General features: G+C 41.6%; 1 long non-coding RNA gene across 5 annotated transcripts in view; it reads right to left on the bottom strand.

The window, feature by feature from the left end:
* Positions 1-19,494, bottom strand: part of LOC105493122 (uncharacterized) — a 170,691-nt gene that overhangs the window by 14,528 nt on the left and 136,669 nt on the right. Inside the window, exon 5 of one of the 5 annotated variants that reach the window (XR_011626286.1) lies at positions 114-565. The exons of the other annotated variants lie outside the window; for them this stretch is intronic. This is a non-coding gene — a long non-coding RNA (uncharacterized lncRNA). Of the gene's footprint in view, positions 1-113; positions 566-19,494 lie in introns of those variants that run through there. 5 annotated transcript variants of the gene reach the window in all.

Raw genomic sequence — 19,494 nt, 5'->3', positions numbered from 1 at the left:
GCAAACAAGATGGTTCTTGTTTTAGGCCACTGTGTTTTCTAGAAATAGATAACTGAAACAGAACTGCAGGCCTTGCTACCCATATGCATCTTTGTAGCTTCTGCTTCCTAAGTTTACTGACACCACACTTCTTTCCTCTGTAGGTTGAGAAAGTGCTTATTGAAAGATACACAACACCCAGTTTGAGGAAGCAGGGAATTCTTTGGTTCTGGGCAAGATGGGAGTGGTAGAGAGGTAATTGCACGTGTTTGATGGTGCTACCCAGCAGAGGTGCCCACCAATGCCACTGACATTCTCAACAAGGAGTGTGGTGAGTTCTCTGCCTCACTGTGGGGTTCTGACTTCTCACTCAAAAGCAAGAATTGAATGCTCAACCCTAGGCATGGCCTAGGAAGACCACAAGGTACTCTGAGTAATAGGCCAGCTTAAGATCCCTTTACCAACTGGTCCGAGCTGGAAGACCTGCCTCATCAGGGGGCTCAGTTGGACCCAGGTGCTGCTGACAATCTTGACTTGGCTGCTAAAAATCAGCTGAGAAGACACAGATATAGCTGAAATCCCAGGGCTACATAAAAACAAAAGCAGAAAACAGTATTAGGGACTAACCATCCTGTAGGGTTTCTCAGTGAGTTCCATTGCTATTTGTGTACAACAAGCATTACTGAATGAAAATGTCACATCTGAGCACTGAGTTTTGCATCCAGTGGTGAATGTGTACCCAAAGGAAAAGTTTTAATTCCCATAAAAATATGCAAAGTTACTAATTAAAAATTTTCCCCATCCACATTAAGATCACCAAGTGAGTAAATCTCCCAAGCTGATGATTGTACCAAGTTCAGATTTTATTAATAAAATCTAATTTGTTTTCCCAGTTTTATGGATTAGATTCCCTAGTTATGTTATTTATTCCTACCACCTTTTATTCTTGAATCACAAAATAAATGTCAATTTCAAAAGTTAGATGGTGAATATTCATCTCTCTCCCTAGAATATTGTGGGTGGGAGGCTTTTTTTCCTGATTTAGAAGGGGAAAAAAATCACAATTTAAATATGAAGTACACATAAAAGAATTGAAAAGGTATTATAAAATGTTCTTTTTTTATTCTCTTTTTATCTCCATTCCCTACTCTCATTATTCTCCTCCCTGTAGAAGACCATTCTAATATATTTAATGAGTATTATTTTGTTTCTATGTCTTCCTGTAAATGTGCACTGTTGTTTTGTGGGCATGTATTTTAAATTGTTGTTATTAGTACTATGTTACAGATCCCATTGTTTCTTCCTTTTTTAAAAATTCTGCACTGTGTTTCTAAGATCCATCTATGTTACTATATGAACATCTAATCTACTGATTGTAACTGCTGTAGGGGACTCCAGGAAATCCATTCTCCACATTTCACCTATTAATTCTGCCAGGGATGGACACTCTAATGGCTTTCAACCCTGGCCACATTAAGAAACATTATACTGAACATCCTTGTTCAGGTTCCCTGACAAACCCAATAAAATAAATGTCCATGCATTTATTCATGGATCATAGTGTAGGTTCACATGCCTTTATGTGGCACCAAAAAAATCTGGTGAACACACTGATTTATAAAGCTGAATTTAGATTTCTTAAATTCTGTCTTCATTGTCATAATGAAAATGTTCAAACAGCTCAAAGAGTTAACATTGTGACTTCGAAAATGCAGATAATAATTTTAGAAAAAAATTGTCGCTGAATTAATCAGTACATACCCTGCGAGAGAAAAAGATGTTAAAAAAAATAAATATATTGTATTCATTCAAAACAAACATGCATTCACAGTAAACATTTCCTTAGGTTTGTACAATTACAGTGCATTTTCCCAGTTGAGCAATATTATGATTTGTTGGAGGGGGCTGCAAAGCCACTGAGCAAATGGATCGCATGTGCCCATATTTGCTAGTACACGGTCCCTGTTCACACAGCCTGCTTCTAAAACAACAGCTTTCTTCTTTTTCTTTTCAGTTTTAGCTCCTACTTGAAAAAGTCAGATACAACTATAGATATAGGGTAGCTCTTAACCTGCCTTCTTTCCCCATGGGAGGTTACAATTTTATGGAGTGAATCGCTCTTGCTTGTCAAAATGTCCAACAGATTCAAAAGATGTATTTTTCGATGTATTCTTTTATTTTTTTTCCAGGATCTGACATTCTTAGTTCATATTGCCTTTTGCATCCGACAGCTCCCTGTTAAGCTCCCAGCTCAAACTAGAGAACTGTTTGCTTGGGAGTCTGTGGCCATTCCATGGTCGTCTCAGCAAAGTCTTTCCCCTTAAGTTACCAGGTCTTTATTTCTTTTGTGACCTAGCTCTAGCACTCTCAAAGGATTCAAGTGGGGCAAGAGACTTTCATATTTTGAATCTCTCTCTTTGAATGACTCCTTCTCCAGTATCCATTTTGACATGTAAACCTCCATTTTAACTCTTGCCATTATAGATGTAGGAAAAAAGAGTTTTTCCAGAGATTCCTGAGCCCCCCCAAATTGTTGGGAGAGTGAATCATCTGAGCTTTGGTTTGGCCAACCTCTGCACCTCAATATGCACATGGAGGGAGTTTTCCTGGAGCTGGCTAAGCCCCCACCACAACAAGGACCATCTGGGTACACTTGGATCACAGTTTCTCTGGCCTTACCCCTCATATCCTTCCTACTAAATCTGAAGCCTTGCAACATTTCCCCCTTTCTTCCATCTCTTATGCTTTGGAATAGCTCTCCCCAATTCATATAGAAGCTTCCTTTAAAAAATATGTGCAACAACAGCTGGAAAATTTTTAGGGATGGTTAATAAAGGGAGCTTTCCCAACCAGATGTGAAAGTGCCTTGAGCTATGATAACTGATACAGTTTAAGATTGCCACATGAATTGATACATAAACGGAAAAGAGGAGAAAATCTCAACACAGACCAAGAAACTAGAAGGATTCAGCATATGGAGATGACAGCATCTCAAATCAGTGATGAAAGGTTGTGTGATACAATATACAATGCTGGGAGTACTGGTCAATCATTGGGGGAAAAAAAGAGTTAGATCCCTACCTCACACCAGGTAGGTAAAACATCTAAATGTTAGAAGAATGAGAGAAAGAAGTCATTGGTATACTAGAGAATATTGGTGAATATATATACAACCTGAGAATGAGAAAAGCCTTCTAAAAGTACAGGAACAGAGGCAAAAAGCCATACAGGAATGTCAGTAGATTTCACTAAAAACAAAAGCTAGGCACTTCTATATCTATAAACCCATCATAATAAAGACTTAAAGGTAAAATAAAATGGGGCAAAATGTAGCATAGATGGCAAATTATTAATATAATTAGTTTATTAAGACTTGCTACCAATCAATAAGCATAAAGTTGAGATTGATGTTGAGACCTATGTTAAGGCATTATTGCTCAAGGAAGGCTGCCAACTACTTGATGACAGGTTAATTACATCAGACCCTTCTTCTAATGGGGCAGCAATTTGTTTCTTTTAGATTTTTACCTACTGTAGATATAAGTTTGCGTTCCCTATCAATAGTGTTTCTGCCAACACTACTATCTGTGGACAGACAGAACTGGCATGGTATTCTGAATAACATGGCCCCAGCTTGAGGGACTTATTTTATGGAAAAGGGAGGGCTGACAATGGCACACTGCAAAGGGTTCCCTTGGTATACCCATCAGCTGGAAGGAGCAAGCCTAATGCAACAATGACACGACCTGTTGGCTTAGCTAAGGGACTGGCTCTGGGACAACAATCTTCAGGGTTGGCATGCTGAGCTCCAGGATGCCATATGCACACTGAGCTAGTGAGCAAACTGTGTCACCAGAAGCTAGAATACACAGGTCTGGCAAAAAAAAAAAAAAAGGGGGGAAGCAAGTTTGGCCCCCTTCACTATTGCTCTCAGTGACACTTAGGAAAGCTGTATTTCCTTGTCCTGAACCCTTAGATTCTGTTGTATTAGGGGTCCTATTTCCCAAGTGGGGAATGCTTCTATCAGGAATTCCTTTCAACTGGAAGCTATGACTGTCATCTAGTTGGTCACTTTGACTCCTTATGCCTATGGTCCAGGAGGTAAAGAAAGTTATAGTAGATTCTTAGAATAGATTCTCCCAGAGGCAGGTCCTGGAATCAGGATTTGAGTGCAAATAGTTTATTTGGAAGATGATTGCAGGAAATACCAGAAGGGGAGTAGAGAAGTAAGATGGATTGAAGAAGGAAGCCAACATAGGATTGCTGTTGAGGAAACAGGGACTCGACTCTGCTGAGGACATCTGGGAGAAATGTGGAACATGCCTTAGAGTTGTCTCATCAGAAGGGCAGAGAAATGGGTATTTAAACACTAATTTCTGCTGTTCCCAGAAGCTTCAACTCCAGGGCACCCTGTCCTGCGCTGAATGGGAGCTGGGCATGCTCTGAAAGCTGGAGAAAGCCCGCAGTCAGGGAGCAGTGGTGTTCACAGCAGGAAGCTGCTGAATGCCCAACCACAGCAAATACTTAAGTGATATGGGTGGGCTCCGTGTTGGAGCGTGATTTTCAGTACAATCATCCCTCCAACTTTTCAAGATAAGGGGCTTTTTAAATGCCTCATGGACCCCTCTGGCTTTTACACTGTGCCTTGAGTTGATATCTGGCTGGCCTATGGTTGTTATTTTCTTTCTTCATTGTTCCTATGGCCATTAACAACAGCTAGTCAGTGCCATAATCCTTATGATCACCATCATCCCCTGATTTTTCCAGATGTCGGAGCTATTGTTCAAGCCTATACATCTCCTTCCCCCATGCCCCTCCCAACCCACTGTACATGAGTGATGCTGCAGCATGGCGGGGGTGATGACCACTGCACTTACCACCAGAATTTCAATTCTTCTTGCCTCCTGGCCAGTGAGACATTCAATTCCAGAATCAAAGCCTGATGACCTGCTTTCAACTCACACATGTGCAACCTGGATGTTCAAGCCAAGTTCAATTCTATGACCAGTGGATGGGAGTGGGGGGCAGAGTCAAAGGATACATGCTTTTTCACCACCTTGGGTAACTGGGGTTCAGTCCTGCTAAGGATCTCCAAAAGATCATGTGGACATGCCTCAGAGTTGTCCCAGTCCCATGAAAGGGGCCACATAGCTGGGGTATTTATCTACCAACTCCTAGTCATCATTAGTTGAGACTGTCCCCAAAGTGTCCCCTTCTCAGCACCTCTGACCAGCTCTGAGGGCAGGCTGAGTGTGTTTCCACAGCCAGAGGGAGGCTTCAGCAAGGAGTCTCTAGAGTTTGAGGTACAAAGCTCATGTGCGTGTGACAGTGATTGTCAAGGGGATATGAATGGAGCACTGACAGCTTTAACTTGAGGGGTGGGGCATGCAATTTACCCTAATGACCACAAGGTGCTGGGGCCATGCTATACAATGGGGTCAGAAAGGAGCAGGTCTGGAGCCCAGAGGATTTACTGGAGTTTTATGGCATTTCCATGCCTGGTGATCATGGTGAGTGGGCTGTTTCGGCAACCACAATCCCACAACCAGCAAGGTGATTAAGGGCTCACACCCTTCAGTGTAAAAGAACTGGGTCACCTCGCCCAGTGAGCAACAGAGATCAGGAAACCAAAATATTTTGTCCCAAAATATGCCTTGGCATATTTTGAGATGGCTGTTCAGAGGGTCTACAAACAGAAGCTGTCTTTTGTAGGAGGAGATTTGCATCTGTAGAAAATCTGCATTGATGCTGCCAGGCGTTTTCTGAAGCCTCCCTTTGTCTGGATCTAGGAAAGATGAACTGAGTCTGACACCTTTAAAGAAACATTTACCATCTATTCTCTCTGAGGGCTGCTACCTTTGAGATTTCATCTACATAACAAGACTACATTTGCCAGCCAGGCCTCTTCTTTCTCTCCCATAACCTGTCTTGCCACTATAACCTGATTTACCACCAAATCTGTTTTGCCATGATCCCAGCCCCTATTCTTTCCATAGCCTTAAGATGGTATATAAACTTATGAATTCCACTGGGGGGTTGGAATAATTACTCTGTGTTTCTCCTCTGTCTGCACATTAATTCATTTGTATGCCTTTTCTCCAATTAATCTGACTTTTGTCAGTTGACTCTTCAGCAAACCTTCAGAGGACAAACTGGAAGTTTTCCCTTGTCTCCTACACTGGCTGTGGGTGAGGCAAAGCTAGGGTGAGTGGTAGAGGAGAAGGATAGCGGTTAATCATGGCTTCGGGGCCAACTGCATTCTATCTTTGAAGATATCGTGGCTGACCATCACCTTGACCACCACCTTGTAGGGAACACTGTGTGCACTGACCGTAATGAAGGACATGTGTAGAACTGAGTGGTGCAAGGGGTGAACTGTATACAATGCCCATTGTGTATCTTCATATCCTTTCAGCCTCACTTTCTATCCCACTCTCCTTGTGGTGACCAGTTCCACATAGGCTTTGACCAGCTTCATGCGGGGGCAGCATGATATCTCCTTTTCTCAGGCCTGTGCCAGTGCCTCTCATTTCCTTCCCTAAGCACGCAGAACCCCAGAAACCTGCTTGCAACTCACACATGTGCAGCCTCTATGTTCAAGCCAAGTTCAATCCTATGACTAGTGGATGGAAGTGGGGGACAGAACTGATGGATACATGCCTTTTCTTTTCTTTTCTTTTCTTTTCTTTTCTTTTCCTCTTCTCTTCTCTTTTCTCTTTTCTTTTCTTTTCTTTCTTGTCAGCAGCAAACCCTGGGGTCTTTACTAACACTGTGGGGGCATTTAAATGTCTTTGGTTCTTCATTAGCAACAAGTTAGTAACCCAAGAATGTAAAAATCCCGTTTCTCCACATCCAGCTGATCAATATGCACTCAGCAGATACACGCTTTTTCTTTTATCTCTGGGGAAGGCAGTTCTGGATACATTTCCTTTGGTTCCTCAGAAGCCATGGGATTAAGCACTGTTGTCCACAGAGGTGGCCAATTTGTGAACACATCCTTGGATCACCTTTTCCTTCTTGAGTGTCTTACTCCCCCTGTTCCTCACTTCTGCTTCTTGGGATTACTTTTCGAATAGACTGACTTCATGCAAGCTTTGGGGGGAATTTAGACTAAGGTACTTAAGGCTCATGTGTTCATGGAATTAAGCTTCTGTTAGGTCACTTCAGTGTCACTTCCTTTTATTCCCTGTAAATCTGATTGCTGAAGCTTTGTAATATCAAAAGTCAACATCTTTCTGAACATCTCCCCAGACCTCAGGGAGGCTGTTGCTGTCTGCTTTGAGGATCTATCACTTTTTACTCTTTACTTCATCTGCATTTGGTTTTCTCAATGTCATTGCTATTGAGGGGTGATCTTCTGGCCAGGGAACACAGTACTAGTTTATTGGGACCTAACTCTCCATGGGACTGTCATGTTTCTGCATGCCTTAGAAATAGAGGCCTTTGTTCCAGACTACTTCTTTCAATGGTGTATATATCCAAACAGCCATGGAAGATGGAGATAGTGTCTCCCTCTGGAGCAAAGGGCAGGCTTTCTTACTGCCCACTGGAAAATATTTAAGTTCCCTAACTTCAGAGTTCCTCTCTTGAAATGCAATTCACTGCATATGCAGGTGTCATCTGGCCCTCTTTACATTATCCTGTGGGACAAAAAGTCTGCTGATACTTTGATTGTTGTTATTACAGTGAGTCACACAGTCCTTTTTCTCTGACCCAGGAGTCTTGTGTCTTCTGCCAGCATTCATGAAACTGGCAGCTTAACTCATCAGCTTGTAAAAGTGATAAAACCTCAGGCTCTTCACAGTTATTGATATGTACTATTTTAGTCTTTGATGAAATTCTAAAGCTACTTGGTTGAGCTACATTCTTCCCTCAGCCTGTGTTATTGCAAGAATTCATTCAACAATCATTCAACATTTTTTTTGAGGACTTTCTGTGTACCCAATGCTATTCTTGGGCCTGGAGATACTGCAGTAAATGAAATAGACAAACATCCTCACCCTCCTGGGCCTTACATCCTAGTGAAGCTTTAATCTGTATCATCAGCTTCCTCTCCTTGTTTTCTCTTTCTCTTTCTAGATAACTTGGACCTAAATTCACTGATGACACTTATTCCATTCCCTCCTCTAACCCTGAGACCAAACACTTCCTCTTACCGTGAAAATGATTTCCTTGAATTTCTGCTCATATCAATACTGCCAACTCATCATACTTTGAGACGAAAAACCTAAATTCTGCTCCTGACACTGCCACCAACTCTATGGCCTCGGACACGTTGCTTTTGTTTTTATAAGCCTTCACTTCCTCATCTGTAAAATTGGTACAGTGAGGTCTATCTTGCTGCTATTGGAGGGATTAGAGGGGATCATGTATATAAAATCCCTAGATTTTTGTGCAGCACAGTGACCACTCAGTTGCCCTCCTTGATCCCAGTCCTAGCCCAATCCCCCATGAGGATTGGTTGGAAAGGAGCAACCCAAGACCTCTAATTTCCCATGTTCCTCTAATTTCTGACTTATGGCTGCTCAGACCTCATGTTGAGTCTGTGCCCTACTTTCACACCCTGATTTCCATATAGTAAGCTCGGCCTATTTGTGCCCATGATATGGCACAAAAACTAAAAACTCCACATGAAGAACATGGCTTCCTGCATCCAGTAGCAGCAACTCCAGACAATTCATCACCAACTAGATTAGAATAACACTAACTTTTGCTACCATAGCAACTGCTGTTCATTGTGCAATCACTGACTTTGGAAGCTACTTAAAAATGTGCAAACCATTTTGCATAAGGTGGCTTTACATCACCAAGAGTAGTGACTTTCATTTCCCCTCAAGATTCATCTTTACAAATTTACTTTTTTTTCTACTTAGAAGCATTTCATAATTTATTTTTTAAAAGAACCATTTTAAAAAACCATTTTAAAGTTTTGCAATGGTTTCCTCGTGCCCATATAAAAGCAAATAGAAATTAAAAATAAGAGGCTTAATTCTTCCTGTCAAAAATAAGGGAAGAGACTTCCTCCTCCGTTTTTCTCAGAGCATTTGCTTTAGAAAACTTGTAACTATAAGTTTTTTTCTCGTCTCTTTGATATATATGTAAACCTTTTAAAAACTGAAATAAGCCTATGGCCAGCTTTGCAACCCAGAGATCCAGGAACATCTTTTTTTAAGGACTTAAGAACCATTGCTTTGAATTGTAATTATCAAGGAAGATTAGGGCCCTTATCTACCAGTTTCTGTGGGAAGGTAGGAGCCTCCAAGTTGCAAAACTACCTCCTGTCAAAAGGTAAAGAGAAGTTAATTTTCCCTTTGGGAAAAGCCAATTCGTTAACATAGGTGGTCACCCAAACAATCAAGTGAACTTGAGATGAATTACGTGCAACATATGATACTATTGAGTTCTTCTACTTAAGGACTAGTTATTGTTCATCTTGAGAACATGTATGCAGTGTGCTGTATCTGCTTGGCCAAGTAAAAGGATGAGAGTTCTTTCTGTCTTTGCTGTCTCTCTGTGAATTGCCTAAGACATGCATGACATTCTGGTTTAATGCTCATTCAGTAATAAAACTGTTTTCTTTCTCTTCCTCTAGCTTTGTGAAGAGGTTTTCTGGGTTGCAAGGATATTTTGTTTTAATTGTATTTCCCTAACATCCACCAGAACCAAATATTTTGAAACAGCACTTACAGAGGTTATCATAATGAATTTGTGGAAAAAAGCTGGAGGAAAGTACACCAGGGAATTATAGAAGGAGAAGGAAACTATATCCAACTTCCCTCCATTTCCTATCGCCAAAGAAGGTGATAGAGCTCTCATTCTGAATAAGCCCTGGAAGTGGTCCTCCAACATTAGCCTTGGGACATGCTGTAATTCTTTACCAGATAATGCCATAGAATAATTGTCTTTGTCTTTTCAGAAAAAATCACTGGATATTTGCAGACTCAATTCTGTGCTAGACTTGAGGCTCTAATTCAGTGGTGCATCACTCAGGTTAGGGAACACCTCAGTGTCTGTCACAATCCCAGGGGGCAGGGGCGCCATTCACGTTGTAGCTTATGTGGGTGACACCCCTAGAGTTGTGCAGTGCTAGCTGTGCCTCTGCGTATTATGGCCCTAGCTCTGTGCCCCCAAAATAACTTATTTCAGAAAACTGGTGTTCAGTTTACCTATAACCACCTACTGCTCCTGCCTGAAAAATATCTGGGGATAAGTCCAGACAGAAGGCTCTTGAATATCCTAAGAATTGTTTCTACTTCTTTATGTCTACTGCAGAATCAGAGCTAGCTATGGAAACAGAAGGAGCCTTGGGCTGATTTTGTTCCTTAGTAGCTGGGTGACCATGAATAAGTTATTTTTAAACATTATATACCCTTGTCTGTTCATCTAGGAACTGGTGACAGCAAATATATCATAGGATCAACAGAGATGTTTCTACATGACTGTCTTCTTGTCATTCAAATTGCATCTCAGAGAGGCTTTCCTTGAACATGCAAAATGAAGTAGCTCCCAGCCATTTGCTGCTTAATCCCTCTATTTTAATTCTTCGCATTTTTTTTTATCATCAGCTGACATTTCTTTCCTTCTCTCCTTTCCTTTCCTCTTTCCCTTCATCCATTCTTCCCTTCTCTTCCCTACTCTCCCCTTCCCCTCCCTCCCTCCCTCCCTCCCTCCCTCCCTTCCTTCCTTCCAAATTCCTAACTTCCTTCCTTCCTTTTCTCAAACTCCCCCATTAGAATGCAAGATGCATAAGTGCTTGGGATGCAGCCCTCAACAGAGGAGGCTAGTACACTTGTTTAGTTCATTCCTTGGCTGAGATTTGGTGCTATCATCTCGAAGTTTTGAAAGAGACTTTCGGGTTTCTAACCTTGCAAAGCACAGCTTCCTGCCTGACCTTAACACCCCTCAGATATTTCAGATGAAGCCTTTTCACATTGAGCTTTTGGCCCATCCTGTCTTTTACATACAAGGAACTGAGTTATATCTCTGAAAAACAATCTGATAGAATAGAGTCTCATGTTTCAGGTTTCCCAGTTTCCCATTTTTCAAGTATCTCGTGGTGGGATCATCTTTCCTCTGTCTTTGGGAAGCATGATCATGTGTGTGACACTGGAGGGCCCACACCTCTGCAGGGAACCAGACACTCAAGCCAAAGAGGCCCTGAAGCAGGGGTCAGACTCCATTCTGCTGAAATTTAACTGTCACTAATGTGAGCATCAGGATCAAGGTGAATGTAAAAACAACTCTAGCCAGAGCCACAGGCATTCGACAGCTCCTCAGTGCAAAATAAATACCAGCAGAAATATGATGCACCTGGGCTGATAGCAGAGGCGGGCCCAGAGCCCGAGTTACAGAACTGCCTGCCCAAAGACTGAGCAGAGGGCATAGAGGTGTTGTGGACATGAAGGATCACATTCCAAATTCATCCCTGAGCAGAAGCCCATTGTCAGAAACTCACAGTAGGGAGCAAAAGGACTTCACAAAGCTGTAATACTGTGGGGAATTTTAAATATTCACATTTCCTAAACTAGCCTTTCTTCTGAGACATGAAGTGTCTTTCAAAACCATATGGCAGGAGCACACTCAATGTACAATAAAATCCTTGGTTTTGGTAATCATGACGAAGCTGTTGCAGTGTTAAATGATGCCACTTGATGGATTGTGAACACGAAAGTGCCACAGTCAACAAGAGCTGGGAGTTTAATATTTTTAACAATCTCTGAAGGCCTGAGAAAGAAAGAATGAAGCAAAATGCCAACAGGTGCTCTTGTCCAGCTTATGGCTTGCCCAAGAAAGAAAAAGGAATGATGGGGACAAAGAGGAGGAGGAAGGGAATAAAGAAAAGAAAATAACATGCAGATGGAATAGAATAGAATCTAGTTTTTCTTTTGATAAGTCATTATACTGATAACAGGCAACTTCAAAGCGAAGACTTAGGTGTTTGTTTTGTTTTATTTTGTTTTTGAGATGAAGTTTTGCTCTTGTCGCCCAGGCTGGAGGACTGGAGTGCAGTGCCGCAGTCTCGGTTCACTGCAACCTCTGTCTCCCAGGTTCAAGTGATTCTTCTGCCTCAGTCTCCCACGTAGCTGGGATTACAGGCACCCACCACGGTACCCAGCTATATTTTGTGTGTGTGTGCATTTTTTTGTATTTTTAGTGGTGGGAAGGTGTCACCATGTTGACCAGGTTGGTCTTGAACTCCTGACCTCAGATAATCCACCAGCCTCTGCTTCCCAAAGTTTTGGAATTACAGGCGTGAGCCACCATGCCCGGCGGAAGATTTAGGTTTTTAGGGGAGCAGAGATATTCTACTTGGAGAAGATGGCCGCCGGTTAGAGCGCCACCTCCTGGTCCAATCTCCTGTTGGAGCAGGAGGTGCAAACACCAAGCTTGTAGGGAGCCGAGGAAGGCAGGAAACCGACTGTGAGAGAGATGGCCTCGGCTTCCCTGGGCAAACAGTTTTATTTGCGGTAATGGACTCTCCATTCCTCAGCCCCCTAGACACACACCCAAGAGTCTGTCCTACAGGGAAAAAGAAATACACTGGAGGGCTCTCTCTAAAGAAATGGCATGGTCCTGAGCCAGAACATCCCACCTGAGTATTTGGGAGTCACCCTGCTAGACCCATCAGCTGGATCCCTGCTTATTACCCTAAGAAAACGAGGCCATCTGCATGCACAAATCTCTCTCTCAGCTCTCTTGTTGTCTCACTCTTGCACATGAAGAGAAATCAAGGATCACTAAACATTTGAAGAAATCCTCCAGCATGAAAGACAGAGACCAAGGGAACTGAAAAAAGGCCCTAAAAATATATTGATTTTGGGCAACAAAAGGGAACTTACAACACAAAGCACCTCTAATTAGTATCCACAGAAATTCTAGAAGATATATTCATTAACCAGCAAGAGAATGCCATGAAAAAGTAGCAATTAGGGGCAAGAAAGTGCTTAGACATTGAGAATGACATTGCCAAAGAAAGTTCAAAGGAAGAATTGGAAGACAAATGTGAAGAAATATCTTCTGACGTTGAATGAAAATACAATAAAAGGAAAAGATGTGAGAAAAAAAAGAGTCACAGAAAATCCATTAAGGAGGGTCAACATCTAAATAATTGGAAGCCCAGAAAGCTAGAATAGGGAAAACAGAGGGAAAGAAATTATGTAAATATATAAAAAGGGCGATTTTCCTGATAGGCACAAATCTTTTGATTAAGAGGGTACACCAAATGCAGAGAATAAGGAATGAAGAAGACCATCGTCTGGCCTTTTGCTGTGAAATGTCAGGTTACCAAGAAGAGCTTAAAAGACTCCAGAGATAACATAGGTCATCTCTAGAACAAAGGTCAATTAGCAATGGTTTTCTCATCTGCAGAACTGGATGCTAGATTGTAATAGAGCAATGTCTTCAAAGTTTTAAGAAAAAAAATTACTTAAAAAATAAAAAAAGTATGAATCCATTAAAAGATAGTAAACCCATTTTATGTTAACATAAATAACATTTATTTATTAGTTTTTTTTTTTTTTAGAGACAGGGTCTTGCTCCATTGTCAGGCTAGAGTGCAGTGGTGCGATCACAGCTCACTGCAGCCTTGACCTCCTGGGATCAGGTGATCCTTCCACCTCAGCCTCCTGGGTAGCTGGGACTACAGATACATGCCACAACACCCAGCCAATTTTTAAATTTTTATTTTGTGGAGACGGGGTCTTCCTGTGTTGACCAGCCTGGTTTTCAGCTCCTGGTCTCAAGCAACCCTCCCGCCTTGGTCTCCCAAAGTGCTGAAATTACAGTCGTGAGCCACCATTCCTGGCCATAAATAACATTTTTGGCAACCTTTTATATGTTTGGCTTAGGAAAAGACAGCTGGAGTCCCATATCTGCTTCTGCATCAATCTGTTGTGATTTGTTGTTGTTGTCAAGGGAAAAATTAGTAACCTAGAGTTCTATACCCAGCCAAACTGAAATTAGAAGGAAGGAGTACTTTGTTTCCAGACATGCTGGAACTCTGAAATGTTACCTCCTACATTCACTTTGCTGGGGAAGCTGTTTGAAAATGTGCTGCAAAGTAAAAGAGTAAACCAAGGAAAGTGAAGATGTGGGATTCAGGAAACTGAGGAATCAACTCTGAAAATCAGTGAGAACTAGAGGGACTTTTGTGCAGGCCAAACAATCCTTGAAAGGGGTCCTTGGGGGATAAAAGGGACTTGAGAGAATAGGTGATATTGTGGAATGTGGGGGGAAAATGGAGATGCTGATAATAGAAATAGAATATAATTATAAACTTCAGGAAAAGTAAATAGCTATGCAAGAAAGAAAGAGTAGTAATCCTACACTACTTGGCTCTGCAGTGAATGATTGTTTCATAATCACAGTCATGCACACGCTGCTTGTTGAATTTTAGAATTTAGTTTTAACCTCTAGACAAAGCAAAGACAACTTAATGTTCGTTACAGAATAGAATGCAAATTTTATCAGTGTTAAAAATGCAAAGGTAAGAGTTCAGCTGACAGAAATAGAAATATAGAAGGAAGGAGAAATAGCTGAAGGGAAGCCAGGATTACGAGCTTCTCATTTTGGAAAGGGGAAACCGATGGAACAAAAAATACTGTGTTAGTTTATTGTTCATGTTGACAAAGGTAACCAAAAAAAGAGCTCTACCTAGTGCTATAATTGTATTGGGACATTGGGGAAGGTTAGAGGGAAGGGAACAGTTTTAGATAGCGACATTCTCATCCAATACAGCAAAAAGTCAATCTTGCAATAAATTGATAAATCAAGAAATAGTGGTGGAAACCTCTTATTTTGTGGTAGGGACGTAGATGCAGTATTAGCTAAAAATACAGAGGTGGGAAGAGGAAAGACAGTAGATTACTGTTTTTATTAGCTGGGTGTTTTAAAATTAATTAATGTAAAATAAAAATAAAGAAATCGATTTGTGGGGTCTAGGCCACCAGTATACGTTATCGAATCCGCTTAGTTCATCATTGTCTTGTGTCTGTGATACTGAGAGGTAGGAATCAGAATCTAGCCTGTTCTTTTTCAACCTACATATCAAATGTGGATCCAAATGTTCCGGGAGAGTCTTCAGGGATCATGGTATGCAAATGAAGACCCACTCTTTTTCAAATAACATGGTTCTTTCATATTGAATCCTATCTCTGTAGGAGGATTGACAAATGTTCTCTATTATCAACCATGACTTAATGTACTTTCAGTGGAGGGCTATGGAGTGTGCTGGTAGTCAGGGGTGGGATGGGATAGAAGACAATGTTCCCTTTTACAGCAGCCTTAGTGGTGACCCTAACTCCTAGAGAGACTCCTAGAAAAGTCTTGATCTGTCACCTGCCACCATCCTGGTGCATTTTGGGGAATGCATTAGAAGATCAGTCCAGATACTAAAGAAAAAAGTCAGTTCATCAAAGCAAGCATGGGAATCAAAACTGATATTTGGCTGCAGCTTCTGACATTCAGAAGGGGAAAAAGGCACAAAGAAGGCAGCCATTAAGAGAGTTCATCTAACCAGAAGAGGCAGATCCTAAGTCAGGTGACTGACAACATTGAAGACAAACAACTAGGTGTGCCAGATATACACAGGAGGCCCAGTAGTGGGGAATGATGAGATAAGTTTCATAATTATCTTCCTGGAAGAGATGTCTCATTATCACCTTTTAGAGAGCATGAATCCATGTAAGATAAATTTGTTCATTATGTAGCTTTCTCAACAATGGTTTATTTAGGGCCAACTCAATAAGAATTTGGGAAAGAAGGTAGAGAAAGATTTCATTGTTCCAATTGTATTTCTCCATGTGATAGTCTGTAGGCTTCTGGAGGTTGCTGTTTACAACTCCTAAATGTACGGAATTTTGACAATTATCCAATTCAAATGTTTGAATGTAGATTTCATGGCTGAAAAATCTAGTTTGATTATTGAAATGGGCATTGACCACATTTTATGGATGTTTAGAATTTTTTAACCACATTGCTACATTCAGAGAACATCTACCCTTACAAGTCAGGTCTTCTTCCTTAAGGGAGAACCTTGAAAACTTTCCCTAGCTTTCCTGGTGTCTAGGGTGTAGGCATATGACCTCATCTCTACTAATCAGTCTTACCTACTTGAGATGTTAATTTGAATGACAGTAACGTGAGGAGGAGGCTCTGGGTGGAATCATGTTGCTAATGTGGTTGCTGCTGAGGTTTCTAGCTTTCAGGGATGGACCGTCTGTGTATTAGTCCATTTTCATACGACTATAAATAATGCCTGAGACAGTAATTTACAAAGGAAAGAGGTTTAATTGATTCACAGTTCTGCATGGCTGGGGAGAGACCTCAGGAAAATTACAATCACAGTGGAAAGTGAAGGGGAGGCAAGGCACATCTTACATTGTGGCAGGAGAGAGAGAAAGAGAGAGATAGAGATAGATAGATAGACAGAGAGAGAGAGAGAGAGAGACAGCAAGGAAGTGCCACACTTAAAAACCATCAGCTGTCATGAGAACTCCCTCACTATCATGAGAATAGCATGGGGGAAACCACCCAATCACCTCCCACCAGGTCCCTCCTCAACACGTGGGGATTAGAATTTAGACTACAATTCAATATGAAATTTGGGTGGGGATACAGCCAAATCATGTCAATCGGCAAGGTGGAGTGGAACCAGGGGGACAGTGGTGGTAGAAGAAGTGAAGGAGGGCTCATCAGTAGGACAGTTCTATGGTGTGGTTTTGGTCATTAATTTGTAAATCTTAGACTCAAGCCTCAGCTTTTCCAACAGTTTAGAGAGCAATGCACTCTCCTTTAATGAACTAATTTTCTGTGTCATCCGCTAGACTTGGTCTTTGTTGCTTGCAGCCCAGAATCCTAATCAATGCAGTGATCTGTGCTAATAAAAATAATCAGATAACTCCCAGACTGCTTTGTCAAATGAAAATACAACCATCCAAAAGAAGGATGGTTAATTTGTGTGCTCACAAACTTATTTTTTTATTTTGCACAGACACTGCCATATGATTAAGGAAGAGTGGGGAAATTGTTCTACAGACATGAATGAGTTTCAACTCCAGCTTTAGAGACAGGACCCCAAAAGTTTGATAGATTAACATTTCATTTGGTTTTCAGACAAAGCTAACTTGGCTAGCTAACTTTGACTCTGAATTATAGTGGCAAAAATGCCTGTCAATATAGTTATGATTGTGCCTGTCAGTCATCTTATATTATACAAAAAGTCGATCTTTATTCCCCACTGAACTTCTGGAGAGTGGGTGGGTTTTTTCTGCCTGCATGTGATTATAACAGAACTAAGGTTTGGATAGCTTAGAAAATGTTTTCATTGTGTTATTTTCAAGTGCACTTAAATCAGGTTGTTCTTAAACAATTTTAGAGGAAATTCAGATTCAGTACAAAAATGCACCAAAATTTTATTTACCAAAAGTCAATTCGGTCCAGATTTTCTGAGAAGATTATTTCTGAATGACAGAAATGACAAAGAGGTGTTCAAATTCAAAGACTATAGCTTAGCAGTATTTCTCTTGTGGGCATTTCAGCTCAAAGGAGACACCAGAAAACAATTTTCAGGTATAAGACCAGAATTTTAAAGGAGTTAGATGGCCTAATATAACTAAACTGGCAAATTGGATCTGTGATTGCTCAAACCAAAAGGCAACCTCCAGACCTCCTTAGCTATGCCACCAGGAAATAGAATTCTAGGGCAGTGTATCCTCTAGAAGGGGAATCCCTCCCCAAACCTATCTAATACAAGGGCATGTAGAACATTAATCAAGGGAGATTTCCTCAGTGTGCAGAATTTGGGGCACCCATAGTGTATTAGTCTGTTCTCATATAAAGACATACCTGAGATTGGGTAATTTATAAAGGAAAAGAGATTTAATGGAAGTACAATTCCACATGGCTGAGGAGGCCTCACAGTCATGGCAGAAGGCAAAAGACATGTGTTACGTGGTTGTAGGGAAGAGAGAACTTGTGCAGGGAAACCCCCCTTATAAAACCATCAGACCTCATGAGATGTATTTGTTATCATGAGAATGGCACAAAAAAGACCCACCCCAGTGATTCAATTACCTCCCACCAGTTCCCTCCCATAACATGTGGGAATTATGAGAGCTACAATTCAAGATGAGATTTGGGTGGGGACAGAGCCAGGCCATATCATTCCACCCCCGGCCCCTCCCATATCTCATGTCCTCACATTTCAAAACCAATCATGTCTTCCCAACAGTCCCCCAAAGTCTTAACTCATTTCAGCATTAACTCAAAAGTCCACAGTCCAAAGTCTCATCTGAAACAAGGCAAGTTACTTCTGCCTATGAACCTGTGAAATAAAAAACAAGTTAGTTACTTTCTAGATACAATGGGGGTACAGGCATTGGGTAAATATGCCCATTCCAAGTGGGAGAAATTGGCCAAAATGAAGGGGCTAAAGGACTCATGCAAGTTCAAAATCTAGCAGGGCTGCCAAATTTTAAAGCTCCAAAATGTCTCCATGAGACATGTTGACTGCATGTCTCACATCCAGGTCACACTGATGCAAAAGATAGGATTCCATGGGCAGCTCCACACCTGTGGTTTTGCAGGGTACAGCCTCCCTCCCAGCTGCTTTCATGGGCTGGTATTGAGTGTCTGCAACTTTTCCAGGTGCATGGTGCAAGCTATTGATGGATCTACCATTCTGGGGTCTGGAGGACAGTAGCCCTCTTCTCACAGGTCCACTAGGCAGTGCCCCATTGAGGACTCTGTGTGGGGGCTTAAACCCCACATTTCCCTTCTGCACTGCCCTTAGCAGAGGTTCTCCATGAGGGCCCCACCCCTGGATCAAACTTCTGCCTGGACATTCAGGCATTTCCATATATCATCTGAAATCTAGGTGAAGGTTTCCAAACCTCAATTCTTGACTTCTGTGCACCCACAGCCTCAGCGCCATGTGGAAGCTGCCAAGGCTTGGGGCTTGCACCCCTCTGAAGCCACAGCCTAAGCTGTACCTTGGCCTATTTTAGCCATGGACACAGGGCACCAAGTCCTAGACTGCAAGCATCAGGGGAGCCCTAGGCCCAGCCTATGAAACCATTTTTTCCTCCTCAGCCTCCAAGCCTGTGATGAGAGAGACTACCACAAAGGTTTTTAACATGTACTGAAGACATTTTCCCCATTATCTTGCCAATTGACATTTGGCTCCTCATTACTCATGCAAATATCTGCAGCCAGCTTGAATGTTTCCTCAGAAAATGGGTTTTTCTTTTCTATTGCATTGTCAGGCTGCAAATTTTCTAAACCTTTATGCTCTGTTTCCCTTTTTAAGGTGAATGCTTTTAATAGCACCCAAGCCATCTCTTGAGTGCTTTGCTGCCTAGAAATTTCTTCCATTAGATAACCTAAATCATCTTCCTCAAGTTCAAAGTTCCACAAATCTCTAGGGCACGGATAAAACCAGTCTCTTTGCTAAAGCATAGCAAGAGTCACCTTTGCTTTAGTTCCCAACTAGTTCCTCATCTCCATCTGAGACCACCT

Source organism: Macaca nemestrina, chromosome 7 (genome assembly GCF_043159975.1).
Source record: "Macaca nemestrina isolate mMacNem1 chromosome 7, mMacNem.hap1, whole genome shotgun sequence".
In the NCBI taxonomy this organism is placed as follows: domain Eukaryota; kingdom Metazoa; phylum Chordata; class Mammalia; order Primates; family Cercopithecidae; genus Macaca; species Macaca nemestrina.
Note: the sequence above shows the minus strand (reverse complement) of the source record. Positions and strands in the feature narration are given on the sequence as shown.